General features: G+C 33.6%; 1 protein-coding gene across 3 annotated transcripts in view; it reads right to left on the bottom strand.

The window, feature by feature from the left end:
- EPC1 (enhancer of polycomb homolog 1) overlaps positions 1-14,338 on the bottom strand; it is an 84,068-nt gene that overhangs the window by 60,408 nt on the left and 9,322 nt on the right. The gene's annotated exons all lie outside the window — the stretch shown is intronic.

Below are 14,338 nucleotides of genomic sequence, written 5' to 3'. Positions count from 1 at the left end.
AAAGACCTGTCAGGTTTTGGCAGTTTGCTCCTGCCAGACCAAAACAGAATACAAGGAAAAGCTGCATTATTAGAAGAGATTTAGATGAATGTGATATTGTTACCATTTCAATCATATGGTATCTAGAGACCTCTTTCCAAAAGAATATCAAAAAATCAGAAAAACTGTTCGAATGGGTTTGGCAGCAAAATGTGACCATGAATATATTCACTGAGATACCAAAATGTTTTGTTAGTCTGTTTTTCTCCCTGGGGGCCACATAGTAAAAATAATCACATTCTTAAATACTGGGTTGGACAAGAACTGTTAGCTTAAGGCACTTAGGGAAACTTCTGTCTTCCAGGATGGTTTAGCTACTTGATGGAAGGGGGGCAGGGCGGGGAACAGGTACTGCATAGATTACAGTTCTGCAGCATTATCCTAGAACTCTAATGTTGACAGCTCACCTTTGAGGCAGTGACTTTCATCTACATTTTCATCTACATATGCTGAGGCTATGCCTTTATTCATCAATGAGCAAACATTTATCGAGTCCTCAGCCTTCCAAGTGTGCCCCTGATTACTTGGCGCCCACAGGGCTGGAGGAGCTCACACAGTGAGAGTAGGACCTGTGGATGTCAATTGCCACACCTGAGGTAGGTGTTATGATGAAAGTCCAGGTTATTGTGGTAACAGGCAAGGAGTGGCACCCAATCCATTGGGAGTGGCTCTAACGAAAGCATTCAAGGAAGACTTTTTGGTGGAGATATCTGAGTAAAAATTATATAGGCTCAGTATGGGTTAACCTTGCAAAAATGAAGAGAAGAAAGGTATTTTAGGGAACAACAGCAGTATGTGCAGAGACTCAAAGCCATGAGAGAACATGTCACATCCTGGGAACCTCAGGAATTGCCAACTGCACTGTGGGATAGGACACCTATTTAGTCAGGTTTAACAGTTCTGAAAATACTGGCTCAACATTAGTATAGTAGTCCTCTCCAGCCTAAAGTATTAGATTTTGAAAACCCCAGTAGTAGAATTTGGTTGATTAAAGAATCTAAGACTGTATAGAACCAAAAAAAAAAAAAAAAAAAAAAAAAAAGGATCTTAACTAATGAGTCAACTACCAAGGAAACAGATGCACACACACATTTAAGTTTCATTAAGTTTCCTCCACAGCCTATGTTAGTAATAATGGGCACCGTGCAAATACATTCCTTGTTTTCTAGAAATTTTAGCATCATCCACAGTGGACTAAGGGTTATGCTTATTAAGTTTCCCTTTTTGCACCTAATATGCTTACTACAAGACATTTTCTTGCATAAGTTGTCCATCCGGCTCAATGCCCTGGATTTCTGAGTCCCAGTTCCTACTGGGTCCCAAAGGCGAGAGTCCTACGCTTCACATTTGTTCATTTTCCTCCCTCCTTTGGGACAGGAATGCAGCAATGAACTTTAAGATTTAATTTTCCTTAACTTCTTTGATCCAACCAAAAGTTTTCTTACAAAAATGATTAATCCTGCACTTTCACTTTTTCTATTCTCAACTTAAAGTTCCCTCTTATTTCTAAGTATCCCCAAAAATAGCAATGTAAAATTTCAATGTTGTAAAAGAGAGATATTAGTGGAGTCGAAGATACCAACCTTTCTTTAAAAGGTTACTCTTTGCTAGGAAGGGATTTGCAGTTTCTAAAATAATTTTAGTGTATTGAATAAGTAGTGAACACACGGTGCCATCACTGAAGGAAGATTCAACTAAGATACCTATAGGGGAATATCCGGTTAACCAAAAAAACAGTTGAACGCCCTCTATGGGAGTTTAGAAACAAAGCAGTCAGTTCCATCCATGTTGATCAGATATCATTGAGAAGAGTATGTGATTTGCTTATGAAGGATGATTAATACTCCCATTGAAAATGGAAATTAAATGGTTAAAAAAAAAGGTGGGGGAGTATTCATGAGAGAAGGCAAATGCATGAAGAAAAGGGTAGGAGGAGACAACTGTCAGGTGTGTTTGAATGTGAGGTTTATTTGGCCAGAGTTCAGTAGGAGGAGATACTAGAACATTCTAGGTATTAGATAAAACTGGTAAGAATTTGATTGGAGGAAGTAAAAGTGGAAAGTAAAGAGACATAAGTTTTATGGTAGTAATTATTACTTATAATATCCTCTCCCTAAAATGTGACTCATTTCAATTTGTTGAAAATATAGTTAACTGCTTCAAACAAAAAAATATGTGACAAATATAACTGCTATGCCATTGCAGTTTGCTATATAAGTTAAACCTAAAATATGTCTCTAAATGTTAGTTTATGTCCTAAATGTGCCAAATTATTTCTTCTTTGAAATTGCTTCTAAGACCTGCCTTCTTATTTCCATTCCTATTGTTTTAACCATAGTCCGAGCTTTCAGCACTTCTCACTCAGAAACAACTTCCAATCCAATCCAATTGTCCTTTATTCACTCACTACTTCAGTAAATCTTTATTAAGCCCCTGCTTGATAGGAAACTACTGGTACCTCCTAATAATATTAGTGGTAACCACTAGTAGCTGGTAGAGGCTGCAAGTCCCTGGGGTTATTATCAACACAGTATAAGCTATGCCCTCCGGGGTTTCATAGTGTGTTTCACACCTAATCAGTGTGCCCAAAACCACTTTTCATTGTATCCTCCCTGCCCAAGTCATTTACTTATAATTCTCTTTATCAGATCAGCCAATTCTTTTGGCTATGATTGTCAAGGCCTCATGGTTTTCCTTCACTGCACTCAACACTTTTTCTTCTCATTGCCTAATACAAACTTTTCACTCTGGCTACTAAGTCTCAGCACCATCTTCAGAAGTCAACATGTCTTTCATGTCTCCACATTTTTATTCATTCCTTTCTTTTCTCCTTGTCCAGCTTCAGATTAACCATTTAAATGTAGGTCCTGAAATACTACCTCAAATGCTTTGAGGATTAAATGAAACAATCATGTAAAACATTTAGAATTGTCTCTGGCCCACAGTAAACAGTCAATAGGTATAAGCTATTGTTATCCTTCAAAATCCAAGTCAAATATCACTTCCTCTATGAAACTTTGATTACTTAACCTATCTGGGTTCAAGCCCTAATTTCCCATCGAAACAGTGAGTGATTAAATGAAATAAAAATAATTCTTAAGACTGCACTAATTTTTTTCATCTCTAAGTTCCTATTATACTTTCAATCAGATCAGTAACAATAACTACTATTTATTGAACATTTACTATGTACAGGCAATGTGCAAGTAAATTTTAAATGTATTATTAACTTCCTTGACAGTTCTGTGAGTTTTGTGTCCAGTTAGAGAAGTTGCAAAACCTGTCTATGTGTATAAAGCTAATGAGAGGAAGCACTGAGACTGGAATCCCTGGTATCTGGTTCTAGAGTAGGGTCCCAGAAACCAGGTTATAAAGTGAAGTGATGACTGAACTAAAAGTGAGGTAAAAGAGATGTAGCCTACTCTTTCAAGAGGCTTGGCAAAAAAGGGAGAGGAGAGACAAAACTGTAAACTATTCATGTCACAGAATTTGTTCTTGAAGGTGGGAATATATCCCCAAAGCAAAGAATCATGTAATCATTGTTTAGAATCATCTTCCTCTGAGGCAGACCAAAGAGAAAGAATGGATAATAATCCATAGAGACAATTCTTTTTAATGAGACAATACAATTTTTAAAAAAAAAAAAAAAAAACATGATTACCAGTTTTGGTAGCAGGAGTCCAGCTTCTTCATTCCTTCAAACCTTCAATAAATATGTTTACTAGGTAAAAGCAATTGTGTTAGAAAGCAATTACAAATAAGGCATGATATCCCAGCTTCATAGAACTAATAATAAAGTATGATATTTATTTGGGAAAATGTGAAATTAATTTCTTTAAAATGTGTGAATGCACAATGATCTCAATGTTAAAAAGTGCTACAGTGCTACAATTGAAAGCATTGAATAAAAGTACCAAATACTCAATACATTTCCACTTGGTGTAATCACTTTTCTTAATTCTCTGCTTTTTATTTTCATAATATGCTATGTAAAAAGATAGCAGAGAATTATTCTTCTAACATAACATTTAGGAAGAAAAAACCTGAAAGGTAAAATCTTTATGCTATTTTTTTCTCAGGAAATGTTAGAAGGCAAATATTGCAATTGCATTACAATATACTTAATATGGTGTCATGGAAACAATATATGAACTGCTTTCTCTACACAGTTGATTTATGCATGGAATTCTGTACATAATAATAAGAACTATCTTTGATATAAAATAAAATAGTTCAGAATATATTGAGGAATAGTCTAGCTCTGCCTTAAAAGAATAAAGGGCAAATAATTAAGCCTAGCAAAGTAATAGGAGGGACTCAAAGGTTTTTCAGTTTAACTTTATATCCAATATGAACTTTAACCAAAATAAAAAATATGCATAAGGTAGCAATGTTTAGGTGCTTACAGTCTTGAGAAAATGAAACATGCTATTTGAGCATTCCTTTTACTAACAACACATAGTCAATCAGTATAGTATGTATCAATGATAAATAAGGGATGAAGTCATGAAAAGTAGGAGGAACAAGAGAAAACTTGTTTATGTGTAAAGTTTTAGTAAAATTTATTAAAGACTGGTGGATAAAATTTGACAGGGAAGAAAGCACTGAAGAAAGGGGACTACTGTGAACTGTAACTAATTCTGAACAGAGGAAATAATTTCTATTTTCCTTTTGAAACTCAGTGTACAGAATTATCCTTATCATCTAATGAGTTAATTTTAATGAAAGAAAAGTTGTACTTTCACTAAATTTCTTCTTCTTAACGATACTCTCAGAATTGTGCAATTGCTTAGATAAGCATTCTGAATGTAGTTCCTCCTCTCTTCCAGAGTAGGAAAGGAAAGTGAGTGATTACAACTCTTGGAGTCAGGTTATTAGTGTGAAGCATGAGTTAAGGAGTAAGAGAAAAAGTACATGGAGAATGGAGGAACCTCAAGGAACAGCAATTCTAGAAAACAGCAGATGGATAAGAACAGGAAAGGAATGGAGAAAGGACAAGAAACTGGGAGAAGCATGTAGAGAAACCTGTTGAGGTCAGTATGCCAAACAGGTGACCAGTGAGGAGGACCCAAAATAGACAACAAAATTAAAGAAAAAGAAAAACGGGTTACTGTAGTTTACAATATGCTTGATTTGTATAGGAAGTCCTCTCTGAGTGAAAATTATACTTTGAGGTGTTGCGCTTTGAATTGGAGGAATCCTAGGCTAAATGGTGCCACGTAAGTTTTTGAAGTGGTTTCCTAGGACAGCCTTACAATACTTTCCTTTAGGTACTTGCTCACATGAGGCCAAAAATCAGCTTTAACTGCAGGAAGAAGGCAAGAACACAGAGTAGCTAACATCATTAGTACCTCCCATATTAAACAATAGAAAAAAATATATTCATGAGGCTTCACAAAATTCTGGTAACAGGAGGAAGTAAAACATATTTCCCATTTTCAAAATTGTAGAAAATAGTAAACAAAAGACTAACCTGACTTGTCTGAGTTATAACCAGAGGAATAACCACATTCAGATTTTAACATTACTTCTGAATTAGGTTTTCCAAACACCAGACTCAAAACCCAAAAAACAATACAAGTGGTAGCACGTACATATTTTGATTTTAATTTATTCAAAATAAGGTAATATTTTGGTGTTTTTATTTCCTCCAATCTTTTCTGGTTTTGGTTTTCATTTGCTTTTTTATAATATTGCAATAAAACTATGTATATATTTTTGTCCTTATTTAACATAATTTGAGAAAGTTCTTACTTCATTAAATAGTTTCATAACATTTTTTGACAATGAAACTATCCTAATTGTATTTTATATGTGGCATATATCTATGGTATAATATGTATATGGTATATATATTCTATACATATATCTTAAGGAATTATATACATTAATTATATACATTACCCTCTTAAGGAATTTTTAGAATTACTGTTTTTTCTTTATTACAAAGAGCACATAATTCTAATAGAACAATTAAAATTTTAAAAAGTTTAAAATTTTCATGGTTTAAGGTACAGGACAAATGTCTGCTATTCTTTGAAGAATGACAGTGCCAAATCTATAGGCAAATGAAGGTTGCCAATGTGAATTGATGGCCAAAACCTAGGATTAAAAATAACATTATTTTACCCTAGGTATTCGCTGAGCATTTCTCAAGAGTATGTTCCATGAAACATCCCAGATGTTACATTCTGAGATTAGTTACATAAATAGTTGAGTATAAAACCAGAAGTTTGGAAAATACTATTATTTCTTTCTCTTTAAAAATATGTGTACACTCACAATGTTTAGACTTGAACAAATCCTGTAGAAAAGAAATCCATGTATTGATACTTAGCACAGTATTTTCAAAATTTATCAGACCATGCATTCCCTTACATGTACTATAAATTACTTTCTCTCATTCTATCAGAGCACATTTTGGGAAATTCTAATATAGGCAATTCAAAGAAATAAGTTTTTCTGATCAAGTTAGCCACTTAACTACTTAGGAAGGGTGATGTGAACTTTGAAAGAGCATAAAGATCATATAAATTTAAAGTACTATATTATGATTTCATGTTTAATACTCTTTATCCTGGTAAGAGCAGTGCAAAACAAAACTTTTAAATATTTTATACTTAATACCCAAAATACTTAGCTACCTTCTTATCAAAATTTTCTCTACTAAAAAGAATATGTTAAACATTGGTTCAGAGATTGTTTTTTTACTCTAACTTTTTACCTACTCTTCTCAATACGTCTTATGACAATGGTTTCTCCATCATAAAATAAGAATCATAACAGAATCTATTATCTAGGCTGTTGCATTGATTCAATGAAATCATTAATGCAAAGAGCTTAGTATGACCTAATACAAAAGTCTCACAGTAAACCGGAGTTATTTTATAAGGCTATTTTTATTCTATTCTTTGAACAGATCATTTTACTTTTCTGAGATTATTATTATTGTATATGCAGCATAGCATATAAAGTATAACACTGCAAAGACTTAAAAACTCTTAGCTAAGGAAACAAAACTAGAAATCTTCAACCAAATTAAAGGACCACACACATATATGTGTGTATATATGTACATATATAATTTATATAAAATATAATACTTATCTTCTAGAATCTCTTTGTTTTGTTTCCATTTAGTAATTTTTGTATCATTCCTATGTTTAAATCCACAAGGAGCTCTGTTGTAAGCCTTCTCCTCTCCCTTCCCTTCCCATTCCCACCACTGCCAAATGATTCTTCAGGTTGCTGCTCAGTAACTGTGTAGAGTCCTAATCTGGTCAAGTAAATTCCCAAGAGGTCAAGGGCTCACCACAGGTTGCTACTTAGCATAGGGTGGGTACTTAGTATAAAATCAAATGGTAAGTAACATTTTGCCTTGAAAGTAGCAACATAGTATAGGGAGACACAGCACTATGTAATAGAAGGCACATGGGTATGGCATATTCTTGGTCTAAAGAATACTTATTATCTTCCCTCTTAGGCAATTATGAAGAATGAATGAGATAATATGGTGTGAAGTTTTTGACAACTGCAAAGTACTATACAAATATAAGGAAAAATATATTATTTTATTTCAATTTCACAATAGTGATTAGGAAGGGCATGAATATATGGCCTCTAATGACACATTGGAACAGAAAATTTATGACCTGTTCAAATCATGCAGTTAAATAGAGGATTTGGTTGCTACACTAGGACCCTTTGGACATTTTCTTAAATAAGAAATCTTTACGACAACACCAAAGTTCAGCCATTTTAGTTTATCTTGCCATATCTTTTTCAATTATTCTAGAGTGCCTCGCACATAACAGAAGTGTAGAAAATCTATAAGAAGTTTGAATTATTTTGAGGAAAAGAATGTGCTTGTATTACAATTTTTACTAACACAATTTTCTCAGTATTTTCTTTTCCGATCAACAGCCCATTTAGAACAAAAATGAATAAAAACATTTTTTCCTAAATTTCCCTTCTCACTAATTTTCCTCATTTTAAAAGCGGCATTCAAGGTAACTAACTTGATATGAAGGAACTTTAAGAAAACAAATTGTTAAAAGATAGGGTGTGAAATAGTGGTTCAAAACATGGAAAACCTAAGCATCCACTGACACACGAAAAGTTAAAGCTATACATGCCCACCCATGTACATACACACAAGCATGCAAATAGAATACTACACAGTCATAAAAAGAAATTTTACCATTTTTGACAACATAGATGGAACTTGAAAGTATTATGCTAAGTGAATAAGTCAGACAGAAAGACAAATGCCAAGGGATTTCACTTATATATGGAATCTAAGAATCAAAACAAACAAAACAAAACATATATACAGAGAACAGATTGGTGGTCATTAGAAGGGAGAGAGGTTTTTGGTGGGTCGGTGAAATGGGTGAATGGGTTCAAAAAGTACAGATTTACAGTTATAAATTAGTAAGTCACAGGGATGTAGTACATAGTGTGGAATATACACACCACACCATTGCTTATAGAGTCAGACATGATTTGGGTTTGAATCTCAATGCTGCTCTGTGAACATGAATAAAATTCTTAATGTCAATGAGCCTTGACAACCTCTTCTGTGACAAAGAGATAATGAATAATCCCAAGTAGTGTTTGGATTAAGCAATTCATTTGCCAAATTTACTGAGTTTATTTTGGGCTGACACTTTCCCTGCTTTTTCCTCATTGAATCCCTATAAAATATTAGAAGATCACTTCAGTGCCTGTCATAGTAAGATTTCAACAAGCCATAATGTTATTTCACAAAAGCTGAGAATTTTTCTTAAAGATTAAGAAATAGTTTCTAATGCAGTGTGGTAAATTGTTCCTGAGTAGGCTGTACCAAAAAAAAAAAAAATAGATTCTTCAGGCTATTATTATTATTATTTTTCATTTCCAATGAAAATTTATTAATTTGTATGATGTCAATTTATGACTTAGCCAGATTCAGATGAAAGTACATAAATTCCAAAACTAAATTTAAACTGACTTTTGGATTATTTAGGTCTCTGCTTGTTTCTACTTTATGGACAGAACGCTGTGATGCTGGCAGTATATTAGTTTTCTCAGGCTACTAAGATTCAACTCAGTGGCTATAGTTAATTATCATGCAGGCCAAACCAGTTTAATATAGTATTACTAATACTATTATATTACTATACTATAAGCATGTGTATTAAATACAAAAGAGTTGATGAGCTTCCTGACTTTAATAATCAGTAGTGACAGGAGATCAGACCAGAGCTGATTCATGATTCACAATATTCTAATGGCCTAGAAAAAGCATTCAACTTTATTCAGGCTATTTTTAAAAGGAAAAAGCTTTTAAAGTCATGTTGCATTTTTATAATTGAGTCATCAAAGAATTAGAAAGTAATCCATTCTAGGCTATCTCACCTATATTAAATAGTTATTTACAAGCATTTTTATTTTAAAAGGTCTGGGTTCCAGTCCTGCTTCTGCAACTAAGTAGCTCTATGATCCTGATCTTAATCACACTGGGCCTCAGTTTCCTTGACTTTCAAAAGAAGGAAAAATAATTGATGCCTCTGAATATTTATAATGTTATGATTATCTCCCCTTTCCTACAGTTGGAATTAAAAAATGGGGATATGTGAATTTTTTTAATATAAAAAGCTAGGGAAATATAATTAAATTGGTGATACATAATTTGTATAGAAATGATGCCTTTAGTATATCCTGATTATATGTTTACATAGTATGGAAAGACCCTCAGAAGAATATAAAAGCAAATAAAGTCTTGGAAGATCTGCCCTAGGGACAGTAATTTCAACAAGTAGGTCAGGAGCTTCTCTGGTGGCACAGGGGTTAAAATCTCAGCACTGTGAAGCTATCACCAGTCACTACAGCATGAGTTCCATCCTGGCCAGGGAGCTACCCACACGGTGCAGCAGACCTCTCTTATCTTGCCGGCTGCTCCCCTCAGCAGTGTATTTGAGTAGATCTGCCTGTTCTGCTCCCCACTCTGTCTCTGGTGAATCCTTTCACCTTCCACACTTCTGGCTTATACCCCAGTCTTATATGCATAAATAAATAAAAATAAATGTTTAAAAAAAATGGGTCAAAGATATGCTTTACTAGTTGGTAATTATAACACTTCATGCTTAATTAAGCAAAAGGTTCTTATAAGATGCTTAGAAGTTGATTTACTGTATGGTGACATTTGATCTGAGGAATCTATGTAGTTGGAAATGTATCACTGAAACCAGAAAACAAAGACTCAAAATTAATATGAAAAGTATAAATTTCAGAATAAAAATCAAAGTAGAAATGGTCAAAATATTTAAGTTTAGTAATAAAAGATCTGCAATTAGTTTGATGGTCTGACTGGAAAAGCTCAGGGAATTTCTATGTATTGACACAATAGTGTTGTTGAAGCATGGAGAAAGATACCGAACAGCAATGACAATAACAATTTAAATAGTCCAACAATTTGAAAGGTCTGATGATAGTATGAAAAGTATACTTAAATCTTACATCAAAAACTAAATTATGTTTCGGGCCTCCCTGGTGGCGCAAGGGGTTAAGCACCGCACTATGAAGCAATCTGCAGGCTCTGCAGCATGAGTTCAATCCCTGGCTGGCCAGGGAGCAACCCACATGGCAAAGCAGATCTCTCCTGTCTCTCCCACTGCTCCCCTCAGCAGTGTATTTCAGTCAGTCTGCCTGTTCTGTTCGCCACTCTGTCTCTGGTGAACCCTCTCACCCCCCACATCTCTGGCCTGTACCCCAGCTCTTGTACGCATAAATAAATCAATCTTAAAAAAAAAAAACTAAATTATGTTTCATGTACTTTAGAAAAGTTTCCTAACCTTGTTTTGTATGTTGGGGCCACCTCTGTGAAAGCATTGTATTATCAACTATGGGTGAGACAAAAAGAAAAAGAGGTAACTGCTCTTACCCATCTAGTTCCGGCAAAACACAGCATATGTAGCCTGGTTTGAAAGGCAGCATTTTAAATAATTTGATATCTTTTTTATGTTTTCAGATTTACAAGTGATTGAAATAAAATACACAAGAAATATTTCATAAATTTTCCTACAATTTATTTTTAATCTCTTTTTATGATACTTAAAAACTAAACTTCACAAACTATCTTAAACCAAAAATGTATTCATCATTTCATTATCTCCTTAATAAAATTATAAGCCAATACTCAATTACCATTAAATAGTCAGCCATCAATTAATATGGTCATTTAAACTGATGAGGTTAAGGTCAGCACATGTAAAGCAGCACTGTACACATAAAAGTTACATGAGAGATTGGAAGCAACCCATGAAGGAAGGTTTACAACCACATAGGAACCACAACCTCCTAAATACACAGGATGGACATTGAGAAAATCAAGAAGGAATATAGAAAGAGAAAGTTTCTCCCTCAGTGAACAGTATGTGAAGTAGTGCTATACCATTTTCCTCACACATTTCAGAGAAGTTTTCTGGTATGTGTGATGTAGCATTTGCCACAGCAAATTCCAGAGGTAAAAAAACATACACACGGAAACTTCCAGTTCTCCACTTTTAACATCACTAATCAACCAACCTTAAAAGAAGTAATGTCACCAAAATAGAATAAGACACATTTTAATGTAATCTTGAATTTTAGATATAAAGAAAAAGTATTTCACTTAGCAGTCCAGAAAATTCATAATCATAAAAAAGCAGAATGCAAAATTCCATATATTTGATATATAAAGTAGAATGCATATTAAAATTCCATTTTAAAAAGCTTTTTCTTCTTTTCCACTAGGTCCTCTAATAGAGGGTAGCTGAACATTATACTTCAAAAAAAAGAAGCAAGATCTTGGTCTGAGTTCCTACTGATCTGAAAGGAAGTAATACATAGACAACTGCTTATTTCTATGCTCTCAAACAGTAATGTCATTCTGCCATTAGTCTGCCTGTTTTTTTTTTTCTTTTCTTCTAATTTCTGTTCATTTTGGGTGGGAAGAATACTAGGTTATTAATATAAATAAACTTATAGCAGTAAACTCAGAAGTGTCCATAAATAACACATAAACAAATTCCTTATGCATTCTTTCAACTTGTAGGTGCCTTCATGCTGCCCCCTGCTGCCCAGTGTCTACATTTGCTGAAAATTACCCTAAACTTTAGATTTCTGTTCTCCATCAAAACTCACCTAGCTACAGACCCAGAACACTGGAGTTGTCTCTCTACCAGTGAATGCACAAACAGGTTAGTACAAGAGAAAGGTTAATACAGGAAACTGGTCATTTTCTGGCCAGTTGCAACTATTTGAACACATGTTCTGTAGGCAATGACTGACATCCAGATTCCCTAGCTTGGAATTCCAAAACTTCCTTATGTTGCTTCCAGGATACCATCATAGGTCTATCTTTCCCAGTCTTTAACCTGTGCACATTATAGCTTACTTTCTAATCACTCTGGACTTTTAGCTGGTATTTCAAAATGTCATGTGTTTCTCTCCTGCTTATCTATACTCACACTACTTTTTTATAAAAGAAAAACCAGGAATATCCTTTCTCGATTTCCACATGTTGAAAGCCTACTCATTTTTCAAGGGTCCAGTCAAAATTGTTTTCTCTATGAAACTTATCCTAATTTCCAAATGCTTCTCTTCTTTAGTCCTTTAAGTTTCAGCACAATCTTTTTTTTTTTTTAATTAAATGTCATGGAAGCTCAATAAAGGTTTTTGTAAAATGAGTGATAAGCAAATAAAAAAGAAACCCTAATTCTGAGAAAGGTAATCTTTTTACTTGTAATAAGTATTAGGGGAGACTAAAGAGACACTCCACAATATCCATATACCTGAATGTGGTGATCTTTTTTCATTCCCTTCACACTGTGTAAGTTCTATTTTGATCCCTGAAATCAGCAGTGTTTATAAAAAAATGAAGTTAGAGCATATATTAAATGTTTATGACATGTCAAGTACTATTCTAGGTGCTTTAAATGCTTTTAACTCACTGTATTCTCACAACAGCAGGAGGTTTGTATCATGTTGTATCCTACAAGAGGAAACTGAGGGTCTGGATAGTTTAGTAGCTGGCCCAAGGTTATATATGCAGCAAAGTGAAAGGGAGGCGCTCAAAGAGTTAACACTGTGTACTTTAAAGTGTTCTCATAATGTCCTCAATAGAAATGTCTATAGAGAGGCTTCTGGTCAGTTATGCTGGAAGTTAAATAACCTTGTCAATAAAATAACTGTGGACATTGTCATCACAAAATCAGAAAAAGCCAAGACAGAGATTCATTGTCAATTAAATATCTCCTACTATGTACAAGAGTTGACAGAACATGAAGGAATGTAGGATTCTGCCAACTTCAACAGTCTCTAGATTTAGCTATAAAGGGCAGCAACAGATTCTAAAAGATTTAAAAAATGCAAAATCTGTGTATGTGTCAATTAATATGGTCACTTGTGAGGATCAAAGGAAGTTTTAATTGGGCTTGAAAAAGGCAAAGATGTGATGCAATATCTCAGGCAAGTAGGCTATGAGAATATTCTTTTTATTTTATTTTTTGATACAGTGAATATAAACAAGGCTCACATCAACATTTTAGACAAGGATCTAGTTGTTTTCTAACCAAACCCTGTACTCAACAAGAAACCATAACAAGCTGAGAAGGCAGACCAAAAAATTCACTTGGGAAGTAAACATCCAAAAATATTTGGCATGATAAGTCTGTTTTCTTAGGGGGTAAGATTCTTTTAACTCCAGAAAGATTTAGGACAAGCATAAAACTATTTTCTAATTTAGTAATTATACTATTTAAGAATATTTGAGCTAATGGAGTAAGAGTTCAGTCTATTAGACTCTTAACTAGAATGCTTATTAAGTTATATGCAGTGTTGAAACATTAAAGAGAAATTAAGAATCCTCATATTTAGGAGATATTACATCTTGAAAATGTTCCAAAGGAAACAATTGTGCATATAAATTTATAAATGCTGTATATATAAAGTTGGGAGTTGTTTAATTAAGTAATGCTATATAAATGAAACAAATATTAAAGGATCATGATTTCTAAAGTTTACAAGATTTACAAATATAATATTTATTAACTAAAATTTAAAATATAAGGAAGAACTACCTTCAGATATATAACTTTAATTTTATTATTAAAAAAATTTCAAGTTAATTTCAGTTAAATTTCAAGTTAAATCTTTCAATATAAAAAAATCATTCTTGAGAGCATCAAGTAACTCATAACTTAAGAGCTGCTATTATTGAACTGTTTTTCTTCCACGGAAGTTTGTATTCATCAGGTGGGAAACTTAATATTCCACC

This window comes from Talpa occidentalis, unplaced genomic scaffold, assembly GCF_014898055.3.
Source record: "Talpa occidentalis isolate TD23 unplaced genomic scaffold, MPIMG_talOcc4v2.1 talOcc4.14, whole genome shotgun sequence".
NCBI lineage: Eukaryota > Metazoa > Chordata > Mammalia > Eulipotyphla > Talpidae > Talpa > Talpa occidentalis.
The sequence above is the reverse complement of the archived record's forward strand: the minus strand, read 5'-3'. Positions and strand labels throughout refer to the sequence as shown.